Genomic DNA, 24,961 nt, shown 5'->3' on the forward strand with positions numbered 1-24,961 from the left:
ACACAAGTGATACTTGTCCCTCAAATGAACACTTTGGATCTAGTCACCCTAACCTCACTAGGACTACAGGGCACCATATGGTGAGATGTTTGCACGTCGTTTGTTGAACTCCCTCTGGTGTTTAAAAACCACAGTCTTTCAAGAATCAATTTATTAAACAATGTATTAAACAAGTATACAAATGACCATACAATAAGATATGCAAATGAGTAGACAATAAGATATGCGAATGAGCATACAATAAAATATGCAAATGATCACACAAATAACATGTTAAAACTCTTTTTTTTTTTTTAAACGCTCCTCGGTCAGGTAGGATATCCTATAGACTAATTCAGAAACGGGTCTCATGGTCGCACATTACGTATTTCCTGTAGGCGGAGCCGACATAGCTGGGGTTTAAACCCTCACCAGGCGTACCTCTTCAACTATAGTGAACGGTAGAGTGACTGATGTTAGTCTGCCTCAAACGTTACTCTTTTACCTGCTTTGTACTAACACTAACATTACAAAGATGCCCAGAACATAGAAATTTGACTTTAAACTAGTGACTGGAAACAGAAAGTATTCATGACCATGTTTATTAAGGTAATACAGTCTAGGTGAAGTTGGGCCCAAATACATGAATCTCTATGGAGCTATGGGTTTATTTGGGCCCAATGACAGCGCCACAGCAGGCCATTATATGAACTTTCAGGGAATCCCGATTTCCTTAGTGGCTTCACAAAATATCTGTCTGACTGCCCCCCTGGGTAAAACACATGTTCAGATGGGGGTCCCTGGTACAACACATGTTCAGATGGGGGTCCCTGGTACAACACATGTTCAGATGGTGGTCCCTGGTACAACACATGTTCAGATGGGGGTCCCTGTTACAACACATGTTCAGATGGGGGTCCCAGGTACAAGTAAATATTAATTTGGGGGTTTGAGAACCACTGCGGTTAGGGTCCATTTGGACCGCTAGTGTGGTCTGGGGACCCCCAGGGATCCTTAAGGGGGTTCTTGAGGGGGTTCCAGGGGTCTTTGAGGGGGTTCCAGGGGTCTTTAGGGGGTTCCAAGGGTCCTTGAGGGGGTTCCAGGGGTCGGGTTCCAGGTGGTTCCAGGGGTCTTGAGAACAGCCTGTGAGTGGAACAGCTGTGTGTGTGTGTACCACGGAATGCAATGATTTGATTGGCTGACGTTGTCATCATTATGATGTATGATGACAGTCAAGAGCGCTGCTCACTTCACACAGGTGTGATTGTTTAAATAAAAATTAACATTGTATCAAAAACATATCTGGTCTTATCTGTCTGTCTCTCGTCATCATATCATTATGATGATGTCACAGTAACCATGGCGACCTGATGTGACAGGCTATAGTCCATATGGTCTTATCTGTCTGTCTCTCGTCACACAGGACTCCGAATCCTGGGATCCGATCTCTGCTCACACAGAAACACTGAGGAGCCACTCCCCCACAACCTGAACCCAACACATAGCGGTTCAGTGGACGTGATCTGGAAGGTGTACAGGTGGGTCAGAGTGTCCTCTGAGGACACTTCATAGAAGGACAGAGTCCCAGCGGGACGGTCCACATACACTGCTACTCTGTAGACCCCGTTGGAGCGTCTAGACTCTAGATTCCACTTTCTCACCACTGGTCTAGAGCGACCGACAGGGAGGACAGTCTTCTTCCCATTGTGACTGACAGTGTAACGGTTACGATCACACCGCAGACTCCAGGAGATGACATTGCCTCCAAGCCAACCGTCATCACCACGTCCTTTCCTGCTGATTCTTCTGTCAGTCCCTGCTATAACAACCGTTCCACTGCACTCTACCTCAGAGTAGCAGCGTTCGCTCACACTCTCTGCACTCAGAACCTGAGGCCATCCATCAAACCTCTGAGGATGATCAGGATACTGATGACGCTGTCCCTTCACCCGTGTGACCTTCCTGTTGTCCTCAGACAGAGCGAGTTCACAGTGTGCTGTGTTTGTGTCCAGTGTGAGACGCTGGGAATCTGATGAGAAAACAACACAGTAAACATTAATCACTGACTAAAACACCAGTGTTGTAACCAACACCCTTACATCGCGTTACGTTACATAATGTAACTACTATTTGCAATAATTTGTAACCTAACGCTTTACATTTCCCATTCCATAACGGCGTTATAGTTACTGTGCGTGTGTTAACTGCGTTATGGCGTTATGTCAACTTATTTGATCAGTGAAAAGTCTCGCCATGCAGCTCCGTGAGTCTATCATACTGTGGAGTTTATTTCTCCTGCCTTCTGTGTGATTTATTTATCCTTCCAAGCCCACTATCCTGCGTCTACTACATCCTGTAGTTCACTTAAGAAATAAAAGTATTGTTATAAGCAGCTTTTATTTTGAAGAGGAAGTTGTTTCGGTTGTAGACAGCTGCCATGACTACTAGACTAGAAGTGCCGGGTGGTAGTGGAATAATAACAATTAACATGCTTTTAGCCAAAGTTCATAAAAACCGCATGCGTCTATGACTTAAACAATGTAGGCTAAACACTTTGGAATTACGTTAAACACCTATCCTCCGTGGTGGCGTATAGGTGAGTACTACTTAATGAATTGTTAAGTTTCATAGTATCTTTCATCATCATGCCCCCCAAAATGAACAGGTTACAATGCAGGCAGCCTACAGGATTCTCATTCTGTTACTGTCACTGCCTGCAAGGATGGCCGCCGTGCCATTTCTTATAAACTATCTAATTCATATGTGGGTCGTCGTGGGTCCACGTGGAGTTGTTGTTGTTCATGCGCCACGGTGCGCGGCGTGGAGAGGGCATCAGAGTGCAGAGCAACAGCCTAGTAATAGTATGGCATATTGTCTGTAGCCTACTCTCTGCACTTTCATTCTGTCCAGTCCTACGTGTACAGGCTGGCGATTGTGGCGAATTATATTCATTAATAAAGAGAGAGCTGTGGTAGAGCGTGTGGTACTGGCAGGCCGCCACTGCCAGTACCACATGCTAAAATGGCAAATGCGGATCATGACAGCGAGATCGGTTGCTTTGGGGGTTGGAAATATAAACATTACTTTGAGTACTTGCGGGTCAAGGACGACAAAAACATTGAGGTGAAATGCAAATTGTGTGGCAGACATAAAACATTGTCCTCAGCCAAAAAGAGCAATGCAAAACTAACTTCCCCAACACTGTAAAACACACACACACACACACACACACACACACACACACACACACACATGAAGATGTGCACAGGCACACGCACGTACACATGAATCCACTGGTTCTCAACCTGTGGATTGGGACCCCAATATTATTGTGGGGGGTCCCTAGTTCAGATATGATTATTGTGGGGGTCCCCAGTTCAGATATGATTATTGTGGGGGTCCCCAGTTCGGATATGATTATTGTGGGGGTCCCCAGTTCGGATATGATTATTGTGGGGTGACAGACAGACAGACGGAGTACACACATAAAGAACAACTGTGCTGTGCTCTGCCTGTGTTTCATGACCAAACATGACCAAACACTTGTGTTTAATTGCCCCCCCCTCCCTCCCCCCATCACACACAGCTGTTTGGTCAAACCACGTGACTTCCATTGGAAAAACAGACAGACAGACAGACACTCACATCTTGAAAGGAGTCGAGGATTAATCCAGTGATCTATCCAGTGTTCTCCTCCATTATTCACACTGTAGGAAGAAATGATAAAACATTTATATTACCATTGAATGACACACAGAGTATGAACATGCATCACTTCATTAAGACTCTTCAGCTCACATTCACCATTAAACATTTATTGCAAAGCTATTGAAGAAAGCAGTGGTTCTCAACCAGTGGTCCGGGGACCACGAGTGGTACCTATTCTGGACGGGAACCCCTTTTGGTGTTTTAACTAAGCATTATGTTATACTTTAGCTATGGACAAATAGCAGATCTACAAGCTCATAGCTTGATAAATCGTGAAAATGTGGCACAAATCTTTGAATATATATTTTTTCAGAGCGAAGGTTTTTTTATTTCGACGTCGGGGCTAAATGGGTTAAGCATTATGTTATACTTTTATCTATTGAAAAATAGCAGATCTACCGCGCTACGAGCTTGTAGATCTTCTATTTTTGAAAAATCGTGAAAATGTGGTGCAAATCTTTGAATATACTGATACTGTAGAAATATGGGTTTTTCAGAAAACTATCATGATTTAGAAGACATTTTAATAATTTCGACATAAGGCCTGAATGGGTTAAAGGGGCTCCAGGTGGTCCCCAGCTAAATGATGGGCAGTTGGTACATGGACCCTTAGAGATCTCTAACTCTTGAGAGTGTAAAATGACTCTCAACCTCTTTCAAACCTCACCGTGCATTGCGTAAATCACACGTTAATTAAATTAACGACGTTAAAATGAATTTGCGTTGACGCACGATTAGCGTGTTAACTTTGACAGCCTTAGAAAAAATGTAATAAAAACCAACATGGATGGTCCAAGTCGACTCACTTGACAGTCTCCAGTCCAGCAGAGAGCAGCGTCTGCTCAGCATCTCCTCCTGGGTGGTTACAGCTGAGATCCACATGCTTCAGATGGGAGGAGGGGTTGAGGGCTACAGCGGAAGCCAGAGAAGAACAGCCTTTCACTGTGATCGCACAGCCTGACAACCTGCAGAGAAATCAACACATTAACAAACTGCTGTTGATTCTCCAGTACAGAGAAAACTCTATTTACCTCAGAGTCTGCAGTAAAGATCCACACAGAATAAAACTCTATTTACCTCAGAGTTTGCAGTACAGATCCACACAGAATAAAACTCTATTTACCTCAGAGTCTGCAGTACAGATCCACACAGAATAAAACTCTATTTACCTCAGAGTCTGCAGGTGACAATGTGGACTCTTCACTCCGGTACATAGCAGCTCAATTCCGGAGTCCTGCAGGTTGTTCAAAGTCAGGTCTAATTCTCTCAAATGGGAAGGATTGGAGGCGAGAGCTGAGGCCAGAACTTCACAGCTTCTCTCCGACAACCAGCAGTTCTTCAGACTAAATGAAGAATACAACCAGATGAGGAGGGGATAGAGATTTTAAGACGAATAAAATACATATTCCTGCCATACAATTTGTTGGCTCATGCAGCATAAGTTTTCCACATAAAACCTTCTCTCCCACTGGGTTTTTAGATATTGATCCAAAGTTCATGCTTAGAACGTTTTGTGCATTTTGATCAAACTGTCGGGGGCTGACCAGCCTGCGCGGGGGCTTACTGACGTCTAGTTACATCCCTGATACTCAACACCAATTAAGAATTAACATTAATATAAATAATATCATTCAAAACTAGAGGGTGACACTCTGACAGAACACATTTCAACCACTCATAGTGTCATCAGAGGTGTTTAGTGTTTTAAATGTAGTATCTCAGCATAAAGACTACATACATTAGTCACTGTATCTTATCAATATTAAGGTCAGTGTGAGTTACCATGGTATCAACCTTATCCACACTTCAAATAAAGTAGTAGTAGCGGCCTTCAGTCTCGAGAGACCATGGCACAAGCGCACTTGGATTGGATCAGGTGGTGCTGAGGGAACAGTGCTTTGTGTGTCTGAGCAGCCTAACACGTGAGTGACGGTCTCTTTGGCAGTAATGGCATTTGTATGCGCTGCCGTCGCCCGCTGACGCCGATTTGACACCGTAAATTAATCTGACCTGAGAATCTCCAGACAACAGTTTGGGCTCTTCAGTGCAGCACAGATGAGATCCACTCCGGAATCCTTCAAGACGTTTCCACTCAAGTCCAGTTCTCTCAAATGGGATGGATTGGAGCTGAGAGCTGAAGCCACAACTTCAATGTGTTCCTCTATGAGGTTACAGCCAACAAGTCTGTAATTACAGGTTAAATGTAAAATCAGAGATGATCAAAACAGTCCAGACCAGGTTCACTGTGAAGGAGGTTCTCTGTGGTGCTGTCTGAAATGTGTGTGTTTGGATACTTTTCTGGCTAAGCAAATAAGAGGCATATTGAATTTAAATGTTCTCCTAACTTAAATGTTCTCATAACTCCACTGTTTTCATGATTGGAATACAAACATTAACTAATGAAAATCACAACTCGCTGCTGTTGCTCCACTCTATGACAGTGAAGTGAAGAAATGTTCTGTCAACAGATGAACAGCCTCTACGACCGCATGACATTTGTTAAATATTTTGGTTTGCTTAACAACATCCTCTGAACGCTAAGCAGACCTAATGCAAAATGCAATAATGTAAACATTTGGTCCAATGGTCCTTGATCCAGACCTTGTAAGCAAACGTTAGGTGTGAAAGGCACCTAAAAGATCTTCAATCTAGTTCTTCAGACATTAGCAGGATGTCAGTAAGAACAGAGAAGTAGAAGACAGATGGAAATCATGGACCTTACATTTAAATGTATTAAGTAACGTTTCAACATAATGACCAAGCTCATTGTTTAAAAGACCATCCTCTGTACACCCCTTCACTAATGGTACGGTCCATTTCTCATTTGGTATAGTCTGTTTTCATTGTAGAATAACTAATGAGGACACTGGTAAATAGTACAGAGAGGACTGTAGTAGGAATGTAGTATCTCAGCATATAGACTACATATATTAGTCACTGTATCTTATCAATATTAAGGTCAGTGTGAGTTACCATGGTATCAACCTTATCCACACTTCAAATAAAGTACCACCTCCATAATAACTGCATTATAATCACTTACTATAACAGAACGTAACCAAATAAAAATAAAAATGGTAAATTAATCTTACCTGAGAATCTCCAGACAACAGTATGGGCTCTTCAGTGCACAGACCAGATCCATGGAATCCTTTAAGTCGTTTCCACTCAAGTCCAGTTCTCTCAAATGGGACGGATTGGAGCTGAGAGCTGAAGCCACAACTTCAATGTGTTCCTCTCTGAGGTCACAGCCAGCAAGTCTGTAATTACAGATTAAATGTAAAATCAGAGATGATCAAAACAGAACAGGCCACGTTCACTGTCGAGGAGGTTATCTGTGGTGCTGTCTGAAATGTGTGTGTTTGGATACTTTTCTGGCTAAGCAATGGAAATCATGGACCTTACATTTAAATGTATTAAGTAACGTGTAAACGTAATGACCAAGCTCATTGTTTAAAAGACCATCCTCTGTACACCCCTTCACTAATGGTACGGTCCATTTCTCATTTGGTATAGTTTGTTTTCATTGTAGAATAACTAATGAGGACACTGGTAAATAGTACAGAGAGGACGCACGCACGCACGCACGCACACACACACACACACACACACACACACACACACACACACACACTGTTTGAACCATTCATTCATAAATATGAAGTGAGTCTCACTGAACTGAATTTATGTAGTTTTAACTGAAATAATGTTCTCATTTGTCACAATGACAATGTGTACATGTGTTTATTTTTATTTTGAATCGATGAATGAATGAATCAATGAATGAATGAAGTATATGAGTGAAAGCTGCTCTAACATGATGATATTCTACTACTAACCTGGCCGTTTTGCAGTTCCTCACAGCTGGGACCAGTCTCCGTCGCCCCTCCTGTGATGTGTTGTATTCCTGCAGGTCCAACTCCTCCAGAACCTCCTCTGACATCTGCAGCATGGAGGCCAGAGCTGAACACTGGGGCACACAGAGTTCCTTCCCTGATCTGTTCTCTGACTCCAGGTACTGTTGGATCCCCTGACTGACTGACGGGTCGTTCATCTCCATCAGACAGTGGAAGATGTTGATACATCTGTCAGGAGAGAACTTATGATCATCATCATCATCGTCATCATTCATCTCCTTCAGGTTGCTGATGGCTCTCTGGATCTCCTCTGGACTGTTCTCTGTCTGACCCAGCAGACCTCCTAACAGACTCTGGTTGGACTGCAGTGAGAGACCATGAAGGAAGCGGACAAAGAGGTCCAGGCGACCACTCTCACTATTCAGGGTTTTCGTCATAGCAGCCTTCAGGAAGTCAGACAGGGACATGTCACTGTGTGAACCGTCACTGTCTGAACCATAACTGTCTGAACTGTACAGTTCAGACTGTGGTGGTCTGAACTGTACATCATCTCCCAGGAATGTCTTCAGGACCTCCGTGTTCTTCTGAGTGAAACAGTGGGACAGGTAGACTGCAGCCAGAAACTCCTGGAAGGTCAGATGAACGAAGCAGTAGACCGTTTGGAGGGAAAACACATCGTCTTCTTTGAAGAACTTTGTGCAAAAGCCCAAGTTCTTCAAGTCCACGTTCACATCAAGACCACACGCTTTCAGGTCTTTCTCATAGAAAATGATGTTGCCTTTGTCCAGTTGGTGAAACGCCATCCTGCCCAGCTTCAGAATAACTTCTCTTGCATCCTCTATGAGCTTATTTTTGTCTGCCTCGCCTTGTTCAGGATTCTCCCTCTGTATCGGTGAGATCAGGAAGTGGCAGAACAGCTCAACCAGGGTTTTGGGCAGCCTGACTGTCGTCCCCATGTTCTTCACAACCGTAGCAAGGATCCAACAGAAGACTGGGATTTCACACATGGTGTGGAGGATCTTTGATTCTTTGATCTGTGAGAAGATTGAGCTGGCCTGGTTCTCATCACTGATGCTCTTCTGGAAGAACTCCTTCTTCTGGTCATCTCTGATGAACCCTCGTACTTCTGTCATCCTGTTTACAAACTCCTTAGGGATCTGATTGGCTGCTACAGGTCGCGAGGTTATCCAGATGCGAGCAGAGGGGAGGAGCTTCCCCTTGATGAGGTTTACAAGGAGATCTTCCACTGGGTAGGAGTCGTTGACATTCATAAGGCCAATTTCTGTTTTGAAATCAAACTGGAAATTATTTTCATCATAACCATCCATAACAAACATGACTTTGAAGGGGGTGTCGTTGTAGTTTCCTGACTTCTGCAATTCAGTGAAGATATGATTAAGAATGTCTTCCTCAATAAATCTGGTATCCGCAATGCAGCAGTGAATTAGCTGTGCCAAAGTAAACTTCTGTCCCTTGAGCAGATTTAACTGGCGGAACTTGAGCGGGAACACAAGGTGTGGGTCTTGGGGGAAACATCTCTTGGCCCAGTCAGACACAAATTTGTGTACGAGGAACGTTTTGCCAATTCCTGCACAGCCAACGGTCAGCACTGTTCTTTTGATCAGTTCAGAAAGGTCTTTGAACATCTGACCGAGTTGGATTTCTGTTCCTTCTCCTGCCTTCTTCATCTCCATCTGTCTGACCTCATGATGGCTGTGGATGTATGTTTTTTCGACGTCTACATTGTAGAGCGTGGTGAAGACGTTTTCAAACATGACCTCAGACTGTGTGCCCTGTTCTACACTCAGATATGTGTTGTTCATGTTGCGTTGAAGCTCCTCTTCATAGTCAGTGATGTGACGATATCCTGGTGTTCTCTCCAACAGACCTGTAGCGAAAAAAGCATTTTCATTTTGTCACATGTCGCGCCCGCACGCCCGCACACACACACACACACACACACACACACACACACACACACCTTACCTCTCAGTTTGGCGGCTCTGTGTCGTCTTTCCTTCTCTTCTTCTGTCAAAAGCTGGGATGTCCTACGGGGCAACCTGGACAAATTCGTCGAAGCATGGCAGCCTCTGGCACCTCATATAGGGGATGAGTGGTCAAATGTTATGTGTATTGGAATGACCGAGGAGGCCAGTTAGACAACACACCAATGAGGAGGTATAGGGGTCAGATTTACATAATCTAAAAGATGATGGTGGCAGCTATATTGTGATGTCTAAATATACTCAATTTGGTGTGAAACTGTAAATAGGTAGCCTACTTATGATTTGTATACTTAATGTCCTTATGCCCCTTTGGCATAATATGTATTTTATGATCTGCATATACTTTTTGTTTTTGTCCTGTTATTGTACTGTCAACCCATTTGGGATTATGAATGCCTTATAGATTCTGATTTAAATCCGCAGAGAACCTTCAGTGTCTAATAGAGAAAGGAAAGTCAAGTGTCGTATGTTGTGCCATAAGTGTATGTGTCATAAGTTCATGTATTGTCCATGTCTTTTTCTGCTTAATAAAAAAATATTAAAACACAAAGCTGGGATGAGAGACAGTGATTGGTCAGTGAGATGTGAGACAGTGATTTGTCAGTGAGATGTGAGACAGTGATTGGTCAGTGGGATGTGAGACAGTGATTGGTCAGTGAGATGTGAGACAGTGATTGGCCAGTGAGATTTTAGATTGTCCCCCCCCCTGACATTGTTATCATTATTGTGATAAAATAGATGTATGAATCCAAGTAACTTGTAACTGTAGGGGATTACTTTTTAAAACTAACCTTCCCAACCCTGCTTGTTCCACTATAAATACTTACGAGGTTTCTTCCTCCAGAGTAAAACTCCAAGTGCTACTATCACCATGACGACAGTAACAATAATCCCATTTATTAATCCTCTGCCTGGTGGTTCTGTTGGTTCTTTAGGAGCTGTAAGACAGAAATATAAAACAGAACTAGAAAATAAAATGTCTTTACCTTTTTGATTCCTCTGTGACCACTTCCTTGTAAAACAGGAAGTGAACAGATCCCCTTCCGGGTTGCACCATTTAACTCCACCCTCCCTCATATAGTTGTGGGAGGAGTTTGACGGAAATCAGTCAAACCGGAAGTAGGAATTATTGTTTTTTGAAATTGGAAGTCCGTAAAACCACCCATGAGGTTTGGGACCTTTAGCATGCTGCAAACTGGAGTTATGGCTGTTTAAAGCCCATCCAATAGGATTCAATAATCATAGTCCCCCTAGCAACCCCTCAAGGACTCCTGGGGGTCCCCGGACCACACTTTGATAACCACTTGCATGGTTGGCAAATGAGGAGACATTGACGGAACCTCTGGGCAATGGGATTACATACATCCTTCGTCATGCGTTGTGAGCTTGTAGATCGGCATTTTTCGTGTGCGTGCGCGTGCGCGTGTGTGCATGTTTGAGCGTTGGCTTAAAACATCCCAATTTTAACTGTGATTACAGAAAAAAACGTGTGGCGTATTCAAATACCGTTTGCACCATTAGAAAGGCTCTGTTCTTGGTTGCCGTTTCACACTTAAATCGTGTTTCTATGTAACAGTATACAGAGTAATGCTATTTTTGTGTCCTGTATCATTATTCACTATGTTCCATGTGACCGAGGGGTCGAAGTTGAATCAAGCAATATTTCACGAGAGGGTGTGGTTTAACGTGATTATTGCCACTTCAGTGATGCTTGCGGAACTCGACTCCGTCTCGTTCCTGACCGCATCACTGTCGTGGCAATAATCACGTTAAACCACACCCTCTGGTGTAATATTGCAATTATACAACAGTTCTCCTACACTTAAAACTAAGAAAATTGCTGAAAAAACATATTTTTGAGTGGTGGGGGGGGGGGGGGGGGGGGCGGAGAGAGGGGAGTTGCACCACTCGGTTCACACGGGTGTGATTTTTTTAATGACAGATGTAGTCACTACGACCACAAATGTCCTAAGAAACTAGCTAGCCTATAGCCACCGACTTTGCTGCGCTCTGGGAGAACAGAGCAGCTGAATTCTTTGTTTTGATTAGGTGTGGAGTGGTGCTCGTTTGAACCACGGCTAGAAGGCTGTTTCAACCAATCAGATTGCTTCCTCGAAACAGGTCGTTGTATAATGATAGTTGCACTATATGATAGAAATAGGTCGACAATACAAATTACGCTAGTATTGTGGATTAATTTATTTTGAATGAGTGGCCCCCAGTGCCCCGACCACCAAATGACCGGAACTAGTACTACTTATATTCACCAAAACCAGAGCAGAACTCCCACCACGGGACTCAAGCAATCGCGCCAGCATTAATGAATCCCTCGATAGCGTATTGCCAAGGTTTTATCGCGCGTAACACTTACTTTGAAGAGACAAATATCCGTAATCGAATGTTTCAATGACAAACTGCTGTGTGTGCTGTCATGCCCGCGGATGTTGTTGTGTCGGAAAAAACGGGGAAAAGCCGACCGCGAGTGTCAGCCCGCCTGCCCATTGAAAACCCTTGGATTCACCAGAAACTGCCCCCTCAATGTCCTTTCTGAGATACAGAGCTGTGAATGGTGGGCTTAGACTGGAAGTGGATGTGCGCGCATGTTCAAAATGGCCGCGGCCACAGTGTCCCACTCTGTGTTCATGCGGTTAGCAACATCAGCTAGCGATATGATCGGATCAAAAAATTGATTAAAGAAGCCCTCAAACCCGAGAATCCCAGGTTTGGCGGGCTAGGGTGCTAATTTAAACCTTTGTGTTCCTCGTTTCCGGCGGACTCCATGTTAAAGGAGAATTCCATACTAAAAGGCTTTCTTACCTTTTTTTGTAGTTGTTACGTCCCCACCAAAGAGGTCCAGTTGTTATTTTGTGCAAAAGCTCCTTATTGGCTATTTCCCTACCATAAGCCCTAAATGAATTGCATTGAATTGAATGGGGCTATGGGGTGTTGTGCTAATTCGCTTATTTCCATCGCTCAAAATTATAATTTATTTGTATATATCCTCTCTTCATAATGTAAATAATATCCCAAGCGGCACACTTTACTACTTCTTTCGATGGAAATAAGCTCATTAGCATAACACCCCATAGCCCCATTCAATTCCCATTCAATGCAATGCAATTCATTGAGGGCTTATGGTAGGGAAAATAGCCAATAAGGAGTTTTTGCACAAAAAACACCTGGACCTCTTTGGTGGGGACGTAACAACTACAAAGAAAGGTAAGAAAGATAAGAAAGCATTCTAGCATGGAATTCTCCTTCAATACCTTTACAACAACCAATATTGGCAATTAAGTATTTCCTACAGCTTTGAGTCCAAAAATCAGAACCGCACACGTGTGCATTCACACACACACACACACACACACACACACACACACACACACACACACACACACCTTTGTAAAGCACGTTGCGATGAGAACTCTGCTCCTCACTGAACAGGTTCTTTATTTGACAGGAAATCTTTTTAACTTTTCGCACACTCTCATCGTTGTAGATGGTCGTCTCCCAGGAGTTGGGTCCGCTCCATTCCCCTGCATCGAACTTCCAGCGATAGCCGACCGGACCCGACTCTGTGACGTCGTCACTGATACAGTGCAGCGTGCAGCTGCTGGAGTTGGAGTCACACGGTTTGAAGGCCAGGGTTGGCTTTGGGACTTTCTCTGTCGAGGACACAGAATGAATTACTGCACCACACACATCTATCATCTATCATCTATCTTCAAGTATAGGTACATGTGTCTCCTGTCACCTAATGGTGGATTTAATTTTATGTTGTATATATTATACCACAGGTCGTTTCGAGGAAGCAATCTGATTGGTTGAAACAGCCTTCTAGCCGTGGTTCAAACGAGCACCACTCCACACCAAATCAAAACAAAGAATTCAGCTGCTCTGTTCTCCCAGAGCGCAGCAAACTCGGTGGCTAGGCCAGCTAGTTTCTTGGGACATTTGTGGTCGTATAGTGACTACATCTGTCACTAAAACAAATGTGTTTTTTTCAGCGATTTTCTTAGTTTTAAGGGTAACTGTTTGTTTTTATTACACGAGAGGGTGTGGTTTAGCGTGATTATTGCCACGACAGTGATGCGGTCAGGAACGAGACGTAGTCTAGTTCTGCAAGAATCACTGAAGTGAAGTGAAGTGATTACACTCTCATGTAATATAGCTTAATTATGTAATCTGCCTTGATCTGGAGTGTCAGTTTGGTATTCACTTGATCATTGTTTGCAAACCGTCATGTGGGTTCATTGTCATTGTTTATGTAAAGTGTAAAAAGTGTCCTGTAAGTCCATATGGGCATGCCACTTAAATAAAGAATCAACCAATAAATCTATCATGAACACACTTGTACAGGGCTTTAACTAGTCGACTATTCAACTAGTCGACTATTCAACTAGTCGACTAGTAAATCCACTAGTTGATCATGCTGGTACTAGTTGACTAGTTTATAAGAAGAAAGACTTATTCTTCGAAAACTGTCATGAATTAAGAAGACATTTTGTAGAATCGTCCTCATGTCTAAATGGGTTAAATAAATGTAGGCCTATCGATAATATAAAATAAAAAAACATCATTAAAGGACAGCCAATAAATGACGAGTCAGACTTACTCATCTCTTTAAGCAGGTCAGTCTTGTTGTGAGTCATACTTACTCATCTCTTTAAGCAGGTAAGTCTTGTTGTGAAGTCTGTCGTTGATCTCCACAGAATACAGCCCGATGTCTTCTACGGTCATGTTGTCGATGACCAGCCGTCCGGTGTGTGTGTCCAGTGTGGAGCGGTCTCTAAACGTCATGTAGTATTCCAGACCTTCCGGATACCATTCCGCTGCCTTGTTGGCTGTAAAAGACCACAGAGCACTGTTGTTTTCATCGACTGATACTATGACAAAAAATGTAATGTACGTCGACTATCTTTTTCCACTGGTGAAAACTGAATTGAAAACTAACTGAAAACTAAGCTATGACGACTAAAACTAAGGCTAAATATATTGACAATTTCGTCAACAAATAAAAACTAGACTAAAATGTTAGGAAGGGACTATAGTGGACAAGAGATCTAGTATAAGTCATTTTACAATAATAGTTGCATGCTGAAAATAGCTGATCTACAAGCTCACAACGCATTGCGTTGCGACGCGTTGTGAGCTCCTCGATCAGCTATTTTCAGTGAAAAAAACTGTCATTACGACGGCATCAAAGCCCGCCAACATAAATGTTGTTCGACTAAATCAACTGTAGATTTAGTCGATAAAAATCGTATGATATTTAGTCGATATTGTCACGGGGCAGCCCGTGCCCTATACACAGACAATGATTCGGGACATGGCATAAACTTTACTACACCTGCTTCCCATTAATTATCATCAATTAGCCGGCTTGGAAGTGGCGGTTCAAGTTGTTAAGTGTATGTTGTTGTTTTAAATGTATTTATTGATTTGAAGTTGAATTGATTGTGAGTCACCTCTCCCTCTGCAGTGGCATTCCTGTTGACTGGGAAGGTGCCAAGTGCTGCAGAGGAGGAGGGGTGTTTGATTCGAGAGCAATCTCATTTAAAACCAAACTATAGTTTGTGTATGAATGGACGTCCATAATTTCATGTTTAAGTTCAGGTTAAAACCTTCAGTAATGGTGTGTTAACTCATTGGCCTTTGTATACTTATGGTGAGTTAATTGAATTGCCAATTTGCTGTGATACAGTTTGGTATGTCTCTCTCCTATAAAGGGGAGACCGCAGCTGATGTGTGTTTAGTTAGACCTTGGTTGACACACAGGTAACCTAAGTGAGAGCTGCCAGGGCCCTTTGGAAAGTAAGGGTATGGCCTGTTACAGCTTCTCCTTGTTTTAGGTGTTGTTCAGTAGTGTTGTCTTCAAGTGTGTTTATGTTTGTACATCTGTTATTTTGGCCAAATCTTGTTTTTTCTCATTGTCTTTGCCGAGGCCGCACTGTACCATAATCTGCACGGGACTGGAAAGGTGAATAAAAACCCTAAAAAGGCATTCTTGGACTCTTCTGTCTTTTTGGAGCCTTGGCCGGTCGGCCAACTTCACAGATATCATGTCTAGACTAAAGACTAAAACTAAATGAAAAACTATTCAAGAGACTATATGACTAAAACTAACATCTAAATTTGCTGCCAAAAACAACAGTGCCACAGACCAAAAGAAGGTTACGGATACTTGCCTCTAGCAGTTTTGTTTTTGACAGTCATAATAGTCTCTTGAATAGTTTTCATTTAGTTTTGGTCACATTTTAGTCACCTGGAAAGTTTTAGTGTTTGTCTATAGTTTTAGTCGACTAAATATACAGTTGATTTAGTCGACCAAGATGTGGCTTGATGCCGTCGTAATGGCTGATTGTATACACTCGCTGAAAATAGCCAATCTGCAACGCGTTGTGAGCTTGTAGATCAGCTATATTTTCAGCATGCAACCAAGTGTAAAATGACTTATACTGGATCTCTTGTCTCTTGCCTACCACAGCACCACACTAATTAACCCATTCTGGGTGGGAACCCTTTTTGGTGTTTTAAGCAATATTTAACTATTGAAAAATAGCAGATCTACAAGCTGGTCGAGCCAGGTCTGCTATTTTTGAAAAATAGTGAAAATGTGGCACGAATCATTGAATTAGATTCTTTCAGCGAACAATTTTAACTCAAATCTTTGCTTCTGGGGGGGGGGGGACAATTTTCTTCAGATGGGGGTATTTTTGGGGGTCCTTGACATGAATGCGTTAGAGAACCACTGACATAGAAACATGTGTTTTTCAGAAAACGGTCAGGATTTAAGAAGGCATTTGTAGAATTTGTTCTCGGGTTAAGAAAGATGTAGTGCAGATGCAGCCAGGTTCAGCCTCAGATTGGGCGAGAGGGGAATTATTTCAACATGAAATGCTACAGTCCAGTTCAGGACGGAGAGGAAACCTTTCTCTCCGACGGTCAAAACAGCGAGGGGCTAAAGCCCCCTTTCATTAGCAACACATTGATGAACAACAGAACAAGCTGATGGTTTCAGGAGTAGAGACAGGAGAGCTATAGCGGAATGTTGTTTTTCCCTCTTTTTGGAGTGACCCGCCCCGCGATAATTACGCTAAAAACCTTGTCCCGTCCGCCCGCCCGCGGGCAACGGGCCGTCCCGCATCACCAACTTCAATATATCACAAATGCCATGCTACAATTAGTGCAACGCATGTTCTGCCTTCCTTAACCCATTCTGGGCAGGCGGGAACCCCTTTTGGTGATTTAGGCATTATGTTATACTTTAGCTGTTGAAAAATAGCAGATCTACAAGCTCACCGAGTGCCGCGCTACTGTGAGGTCCCAATATTTTCAGATGGGGGTCTCCCGGCCAATTACATATATTTTTGGGAGTCCTTGAGAATGACTGACTTTTTTTTTCAGAAAACGTAGAAGACATTTGTCAGGTCTAAATGTTTTTGTTTGCACCGTTGGATTTCATGTCCAACGCAATTCTGTTGTACTACGATGGCTTTACTTGAATTGTATTCAAGTTGAAGCTTATTTTGTTCAACTGTTTCTTTAAAGACTATAGTAATTTGTGTTATTTTGTAGTTTTAACGCTGCTTCACCAACTATAAAGAGCCTCGGTTGGAAACTCTACCGTGTCATCACCAGTCCACATACCGAACCAGGGTGCGGATACATCGGGTGCGTGCATCCACAGGACGCTGGTGATGGCTTCAGGAACAGAGCGGTAGTCTGGGAACAGTTCCACACGGATGCCTCTGTCTTGTGGTGGAAGGTACATCACCTCATGGGCTGTGGAGAGAAACACATGTCAGTCAAGTTGAACAGTTAAAATATAGTGGAATGTGAAGGCCTTATTCATAGTCGTTTTCGGCTAAGAGCTGACCACCGAAAACTACGATATGACGTCACTGAGCCGCGGTGGTGAGAGACTCACCGCTCACCCCAAAGACATCTCTCTGGTAATGACTGTGACACAGTCCTGTAGCTGAAAGGTCAGAAGGTCAGTCTTTGCAACCACAATGTTTCCAGCCAGACAGGTCTAGTCCAGAATGCCACTTGAGCACTATATACTTTGTTGAACAACAAATAGCGAAAATAGTTGACCTACAAGCTTGTAGATGTTTGGAAAATGTGAAAGATTTAGAAAGCTTTTGCCTATAATGCCATGTTGAAAGTGGTTATCACTTAACATACCTACACCCGCACAGTATCATTGGTATGAAGTGTAACTGAATATCACTGTTTTAGTATCCCCACTTAACCCATTAAGACCTGAGTTTGATTCTACAAATGTTATGTTATGGTTATGGCAAAACTTTACTTAAATAATAATCACTGTTATGGATCCATAAAACATTTATTCTGCTCTTTTGAATGCATTCATTGCATACACTATTCGGTGATATATTTTCTGCCTATTTGGGCCGAAACCGAATAGGCCGAAAATGAATTTCTAGCCATTTTCTGCCGATTTCTTGCATCACTAATTATTACTATTTTCACGAGCCTTGGTGGAACTGTGGGTTTGAGTGTTTATTCATAATGGTAGACTGGATTGTGGTGGAGTTGCTTTGCAGACTGCTGATCCGCTCTAGATCTAGACTCTAGAGCGGATAGGGAAACGATGCACACTCGTTGGTACGTCGTACAGTATGTGTGAAGTATTGGATGCAGCCTTAAACCGTCCGGAACGCGGAACAACAACCTAAACTAGTGTGTGTAACTCATTAGACTCGTTAGAGAGAAGAGACGTAAACAAACTAACCATGGAGGAGGTGGAGGAGACAGAGACACAGGCACAACAAAGCGTTATAACATTCAATACTTTTTTTCTTTTTTTTTAAGATATTTTTTGCGGCTTACGCCTTTTATTGATTTTTGAAGGGACAGACAGTAGGCTGACAGGAAACAGGAGAGAGATGGGGGGATTACATGCAGTAAAGGCCGTGTCGGGTCCGGGAGTCGAACCCGCGGCACACTGCGACTGGATTACCAGTCCGGTGCCCAGACCGTTACGCTACGGCCTGGGCCATAACATTCAATACTTGACTGTTGTACTTGATGTGACTGCCGATCCAGCGCAAGTGGGGACCGCATCCGCTTGGCAACCCAGCCAGCCTGAGCCCACCACCACTATACTGTAGCCTACCAGTAGCCTACCACATAAGGTTTAGGCTGCGCAGGGAGGCCGTCTATTGAGTTCAATAAAGTTTCATAGGGCATGCAAAATAGATTTCAGCCGTCACATTTATTAACGTCGGAAACAAAATTAACCCATTTTGAGCGGGAACCCTTTTTGGTGTTAGTATTATGCTTCAGCTATTTTTGAAAAATCAAAGAACGACTGACATAGAAACATAGCTTTTTCAGAAAATTGTCAGAATGTAGGCTAGAAGACATTTTTAGAATCTGATCTCAGGTCAAAATGGGTTAAGGAAGGATCAGCTGTTTGCGATCACTTTATAAATGCCGCGGCGACGTGGGTGTACTACGAAACCTACACTCGAATTTGGGCCAGATTTTACACTCAATTGATAAATGAGGGCCATAGCCTGTACCTGTCCCAGGTGTGTTACAGCTGCTCCACAGAACCAGCACCAACAGCATGTAGAAATTAATCCGCATGATGATCGTCGGCCTCAACGCCGTTAAAACTCTGCTGTTTGCCGTGAAGAACAAAGAAGACAGGAGGACCTCCATGTTGTGCTCTTCTGGTTTTAGGCTCCTCTGCTGTGATTCTGTGAACCTTCACGCTATAGGGCCAGTGCATAGGGAGTTTCACTCAGAACGGGTTATTCTGGTTGACATTTTTCCGCCTATAGTAGGCTAGTAGGCTATAGTAGTAGGCTGCTATAGGTTACATTCTCCAGCCTCATTGTGGAGACATATATCATTATAGATATAAAATTAAATAAACACTGTATGGTTTGGGTGTCGGATGACAAAATAACATAACCTTGATCCACAATAGTAATGGGTCTGCCCTGTTCGTTTTTATACTCTAACTTGTCCATTCCATAAATATATGTCCACATGTCTTCTCGTCAAGTAAGATGTAGGGGAGGGGAGGCGGCTATCAGATCAGAACACCTGAACAATTTCGCGAATAATAATGCCACCGTCATCCAGAGCCATAGGCCCTCATTTATCAATTGAGTGTAAAATCTGCCCCAAATTCGAGTGTAGGTTTCGTAGTACACCCACGTCGCCACGGCATATATTATTAAAGTGATCGCAGACAACTGATCCTTCCTTAATTTCGTTCCGACGTTAATAAATGTGACTGATTTGAATATAGATATTGAAGAGTAGGAGTGGGATGAAATCTGCAGAAATTCAACAAAAATGTCTAAAGATACCAGAATCAAATTCATTCAATTTAAAATTCTCAACCGCTTCTATTGGACACACTCACGGTTGCACAGACTGGGTCTTAAGGACACAGCTGAGTGCTGGAAGTGCAAGGATCCATCTTCGGTGGGCACCCTGGTTCACGCTTTGTGGGACTGTCCTGTAATTGAGTTATTGGAAACAAATTCATAATTGTATCTTAGAAATGACAAAGGTTGATTTCCCTTCTGCCCTAGGCTTTACATACTGGGTGACCCAAAGCAGGTTGCTCACTGTGATTATGTATAGATTTCATCCTCACGGCTATCATGATTGGTAGACAGGTGCTGATGAGGGGTTGGAAAGCTGGTTTGTGGAGATAGGCAAGGTTGCAGCGTACGAAGAAATGGCATATAGGAGGTCCGACAGACTGGACAAATATATCCGGAAATGGGGAGGATACATAATGCATATTGCTGTCAGAGATCCCATTGTGGTGTGAGTGCAACGTCCCTTTCTCTTTTGTTTTCCTTCAATACAGTGTAAAGTAATATTACCCAGGTGCAATAGCATTTCTTTTTCCTTTTTTATTATAATTATTTTATTGTATGGTATCTGTATTGTATTATCTTTTCTGTAAATATTTCGTTGTGTAATATATTTATTCTTTTCTTGTCTAGTTTTGTTTCATTTGTTGTCTAATTGTTTGTGTGACTAAAATGAAAAAGCAATAACATTTTGAATCATTAAAAAAAAATGTGACGGCTGAAATCTATCTGAAATCAAGCCTCGCCCTCGTTTTTGCGACATGAACAACTGCAATACGACATGGAAACCATGGTTACAGGAAAGAAAAGGTTTCCCCCGTGCCTTGCCCCCCTCACCCCCCTCTCTCATACACACACACACACACACACACACACACACACACACACACATACAGACGCACGCACACGCACGCAACTTGCAAGCCCAACTAACTGGTGTGTTGTATCTTAAATAAATAAAGAACGAACACCTGCATGAATTAAATAAAGCTGTAGGCCTACCCTGTCTGTTTCCCTCTCCCCTCGCTTGCCTTGCTGTCATGTCCACGCACGCACGCATGCACGCACGCACACACAGGCTACATGACACATCGCATCGCCATGAATGGAATATGTTTGTTTGGGAGTTGGTGAGTTGGTGATTGTGTGCTCGCTGTGGCGAGCCCACAATAAAGTGTTACAATTACTAGAGTCTGGTAACTGGTTGCCCTTTGGGCAACCACACTAATAATAAATATGTGATTATAATGCATTATAATGATATAATGATTATAATGCAACTAAAAAAATACATGAACCTGTCTACTGGCGCCCTCTACTGAAAGTGACGTCAGACTTCGGTGCTCTATAGATATTCCACTGTTTATAGCTTATATGAAGACTTTTTACATATGTATTAGGCCTACCATGTTTTTTGTACTTGCTTACTGTAAATCGCTCTGGATTAAGAGCGTCTGCTAAATGCCTAAATTGTAAATTGTAAAGTGCTTCACAGGAAGAAGAAATCACAGAAATAAGAAATATTGCGATTAATTTGCCCCCATAAGTTACTTTGCTTTTTTTAATTATGTTTTAGGCTACTCTATAGACTATAGGCCTACTATAACACTAACATTTTAAAACAATTTAATATAAACCATGAAAAGTTGAATCATACACTTCAATGCAGCCATATAGCCTATAACGTCATTCAGTCTGTCATGAAATGAATGAATGAACGAACGAACGAAATAATGAATGAATGAATGATTCTGAATGAATGAATGAATGGATGGACGGAAGGACGGACGGACGAACGAACGAATTAATGAATAAATTGTGTGCCGCGTGCGTGTGTGTTTGTGTGCGTGTGTAAGTGTAAGTGTATTAATTTATGAATTTAGCTACATAGAAATGTCTATTTGTATGTCTCTAAATGTTTGTATGTCTTTAAATGTTTTGATGAATTGAACAATGTGGACCCTGTTGTAAACAAGTGTAATGCTTAATTGGGTCGTCCACTCACAGTTGACAGTCTTTGTATTGAGTTTGTGCTTAAAATGTACTGTAAATTCTACAAACTGTTAATAAATATTTCAATCAATCAATCAATCAAAAATGTGTGTGTGTGTGTGTGTGTGTGTGTGTGTGTGTGTGTGTGTGTGTGTGTGTGTGTGTGTGTGTGTGTGTGTGTGTGTGTGTGTGTGTGTGTGTGTGTGTGTGTGTGTGTGTGTGTGTGTGTGTGCGCGCGTGTGTGTGTGTGTGTGTGTGTGTGTGGGGGGGGGGGGTGTTTCCTTGAGCTGCGGTGCACGGGATGCGCATGTGCATGCAATTTAAGTCCTCAGGTCGCACCACCGCACCTTCTGGTAAAAAAAAAATTACCGCACACATGCCAACTCCCAACACGTGCCTGCTAGTGTTTGTAACTTACAACAAGCCGTTTGTTTTAATGAATAACTCGTAATGTAACATTTAATTGACATGGACATCGAGTAGACTAGACTCGTCAGTGTTTTTACCTGGCTGGTGAAAAACAAAAAAAGCTTCTACAAGAATCTGCAGTGGAAACAGAAGTCCTCACTGTCCACTGCAGCCTAGGTGAGTGTTTGGTGTTGGCTCATTTAGCTCAGTGGTTTTCCAGCCTATTTATTCGGCATTTGAGGAGCCACGGATCACCATTTGATTACATTTAGCCTCTCAGACCCATTTGAGCCACGGACCACCATTTGATGAGAATTATAGCCGACTCAATCAGACCCAAAACTATTAGAATATTTTGTTGTCGTTTGATAAGATTGCAGTATTTATTAACAGTTTGCAGAATGGGTACATTTCACATGAAAGCACAACTCAATACAAAGACTGTTACTGTGGTCTGTGGAGGCACACTGATACAGCATTACACTTAATTGTTTACAACAGGGTCCACCATTTTCAATTCATCAGAACATTTAGAGACTAAAACATATTTTCTATAAAAGTTTGTCCACAATTCCATTCTGTATTGACGTTGGTACCATTAGGAGAGATAACAGGCAAACGTTGATCAAAATGACAATTATTTTACATCTAATTGTGTAGACTTCTGTTCTGGTATTACATTAATGAATGCAGATATTTACTCTGATTGGTTCATTTGGTTTCATTCTATCAAGAGTTAAAGATTCAATAAGTGTCCATTTGGTTACAAACTCATCATTCATTTAGTTGGGGACCACCTTGCTGGAAGGACCAATGGTGCACTGGCTTATCTAATTAACTGCTTAATTATCATTAAGGAATTGATGGAATTGCCTGTGTGTAATTTCACTTTGATTTTCCAATTGATAAAGCAGCAACTAGTTAGTTAGAAGCATTGTTGGCAATCCTGTTGATTGGGAAGGTGCCAAAGCACTGTAGAGGGGTGTTCATGTTCATATCTGTATGGTGTTTTGTCTTTTTGAGTGGTGCAACCACTCCTATTTACCTTTTGCAGACGACGGCCATGTTTTTTTCCAGAGTTTGGAAGCACTCGTTTTCAGTAAAGCAATGTCCTGCTGCCTCTTGCATTATGTGCTAATTCAAAACAGGTGGTACACAGGGCAGTTGAGTGATATCTAACGAGCACTTCCAAACTCCAGCACTTAGAAAAATAATCACCTGCAAGGACACAAAGTAACTCATAACATGTATACAGTGAATTTTTATGAAACAAACACTTTGAGGATAGAAAGAGAATAAGTCAAGCTTTCCATACAGCTGGTGTGTGTGTGTGTGTGTGTGTGTGTGTGTGTGTGTGTGTGTGTGTGTGTGTGTGTGTGTGTGTGTGTGTGTGTGTGTGTGTGTGTGTGTGTGTGTGTGTGTGTGTGTGTGTGTGTGTGTGTGTGTGTGTGTGTGTGTGTGTGGCCTAACAGACAGATACACACAGGCCAGGGAGGAGGGCTTGTACAGTATCACTCACATCAGATGGGTCTGATTTTTATAATTAATTTCGGAATTAATTGGGCCTTTGAAATATAGTGGAATCAGTTTGGAAATTCCTTTGATTAAGAGTCATTTAGCCACAATTTGCAACACTTAACAATGTGATGAATCTAGAGTTGCAATGCCCTCCATTGACATCCCATTGATCCAAATTGCATTTACGATCTGTATTGAACAACGTTAAACTCATTGCAGCTGTAGTAGGGCAAGCTTGAATTATCCTCTTTCAATCTGCCATGCTTTTGTTTCCTAAAAATCTTTTGAGCTACTTTCTGTCAATAAAAAATCCGTGTTGGGATATTTTTGAGTGACACAACCACTCCTGTAGACAGCTCTGTGTGGCTGTGCCCCTGGGTCGTTATAGCATTTGTTCACCATGTGTCATTGTTGCACAGCCTAACACACAGGCCACGGAGGAGAGCTTGTACAGTACAGTACAGTACAGTACAGTACAGTACAGTACAGCAGACATATTTCGACATGGAAGCATTGATACTTTAGCTTAAACGGATAGTTCACAACAGGGGCGCTGGAAGGTATTTATACTAGGGGGGGCTGAAGGGTGGGAGGGAAATCACGGCCGAGCGCAGCGAGGCCGCGCGAAAAAATTCGGGTCTTATTCGGGTATAATTGGCCTAATAATGACTTATTTAGGACCTAGTTAACCGAGTTAATCATAATAACAGTATGTGATTATTATTGTGTTGTTGTTTGGGTTAGATAGGTTTTACCGTTTTAGCTGTCTCGTCATGTTGTGTCTATCTGTCAACTCACTCGCTGTGCATTCTGCATTCAGCACTCTGATAGACATGTCAAAAAATTCTCCTCTCCACCAGCAGGGGGTGCTGGAGCACCCTCCGCACCCCCCTTCCAGCGCTGATGGTTCACAATGTTTTAACTTAAGCTGTATGAAATACTTGCCATTAATAGTGGTTGCAACTTTATTGATTAATTGCCCGAGTCCCGTGGTGGGAGTTCTGCTCTGGTTTTGGTGAATATTAAAGGGACACTTTTTGCAATATATGTTAATGACGATTAGAAGATTTAGAACACTTTCCTGGGGGTCTTTATGTGTGTAATATGTGGTTTTAGATTT

At 42.5% G+C, this 24,961-nt stretch overlaps 1 long non-coding RNA gene across 1 annotated transcript; it reads right to left on the reverse strand.

Annotated features, from left to right (window-relative positions):
• Positions 1–1,748: 1,748 nt before the first annotated feature.
• Positions 1,749–19,246, reverse strand: LOC310879699. Its single transcript, XR_014571031.1, has 3 exons — positions 19,105–19,246; positions 3,625–3,686; positions 1,749–2,008 (listed from the first exon to the last, which is right to left on the reverse strand). It is a non-coding gene; the product is annotated as an uncharacterized lncRNA (long non-coding RNA).
• Between the last annotated feature and the right edge of the window lie 5,715 nt (positions 19,247–24,961).

Source organism: Protomyctophum parallelum (genome assembly GCF_964188405.1).
Source record: "Protomyctophum parallelum genome assembly, chromosome: 22".
NCBI classification, from domain to species: domain Eukaryota; kingdom Metazoa; phylum Chordata; class Actinopteri; order Myctophiformes; family Myctophidae; genus Protomyctophum; species Protomyctophum parallelum.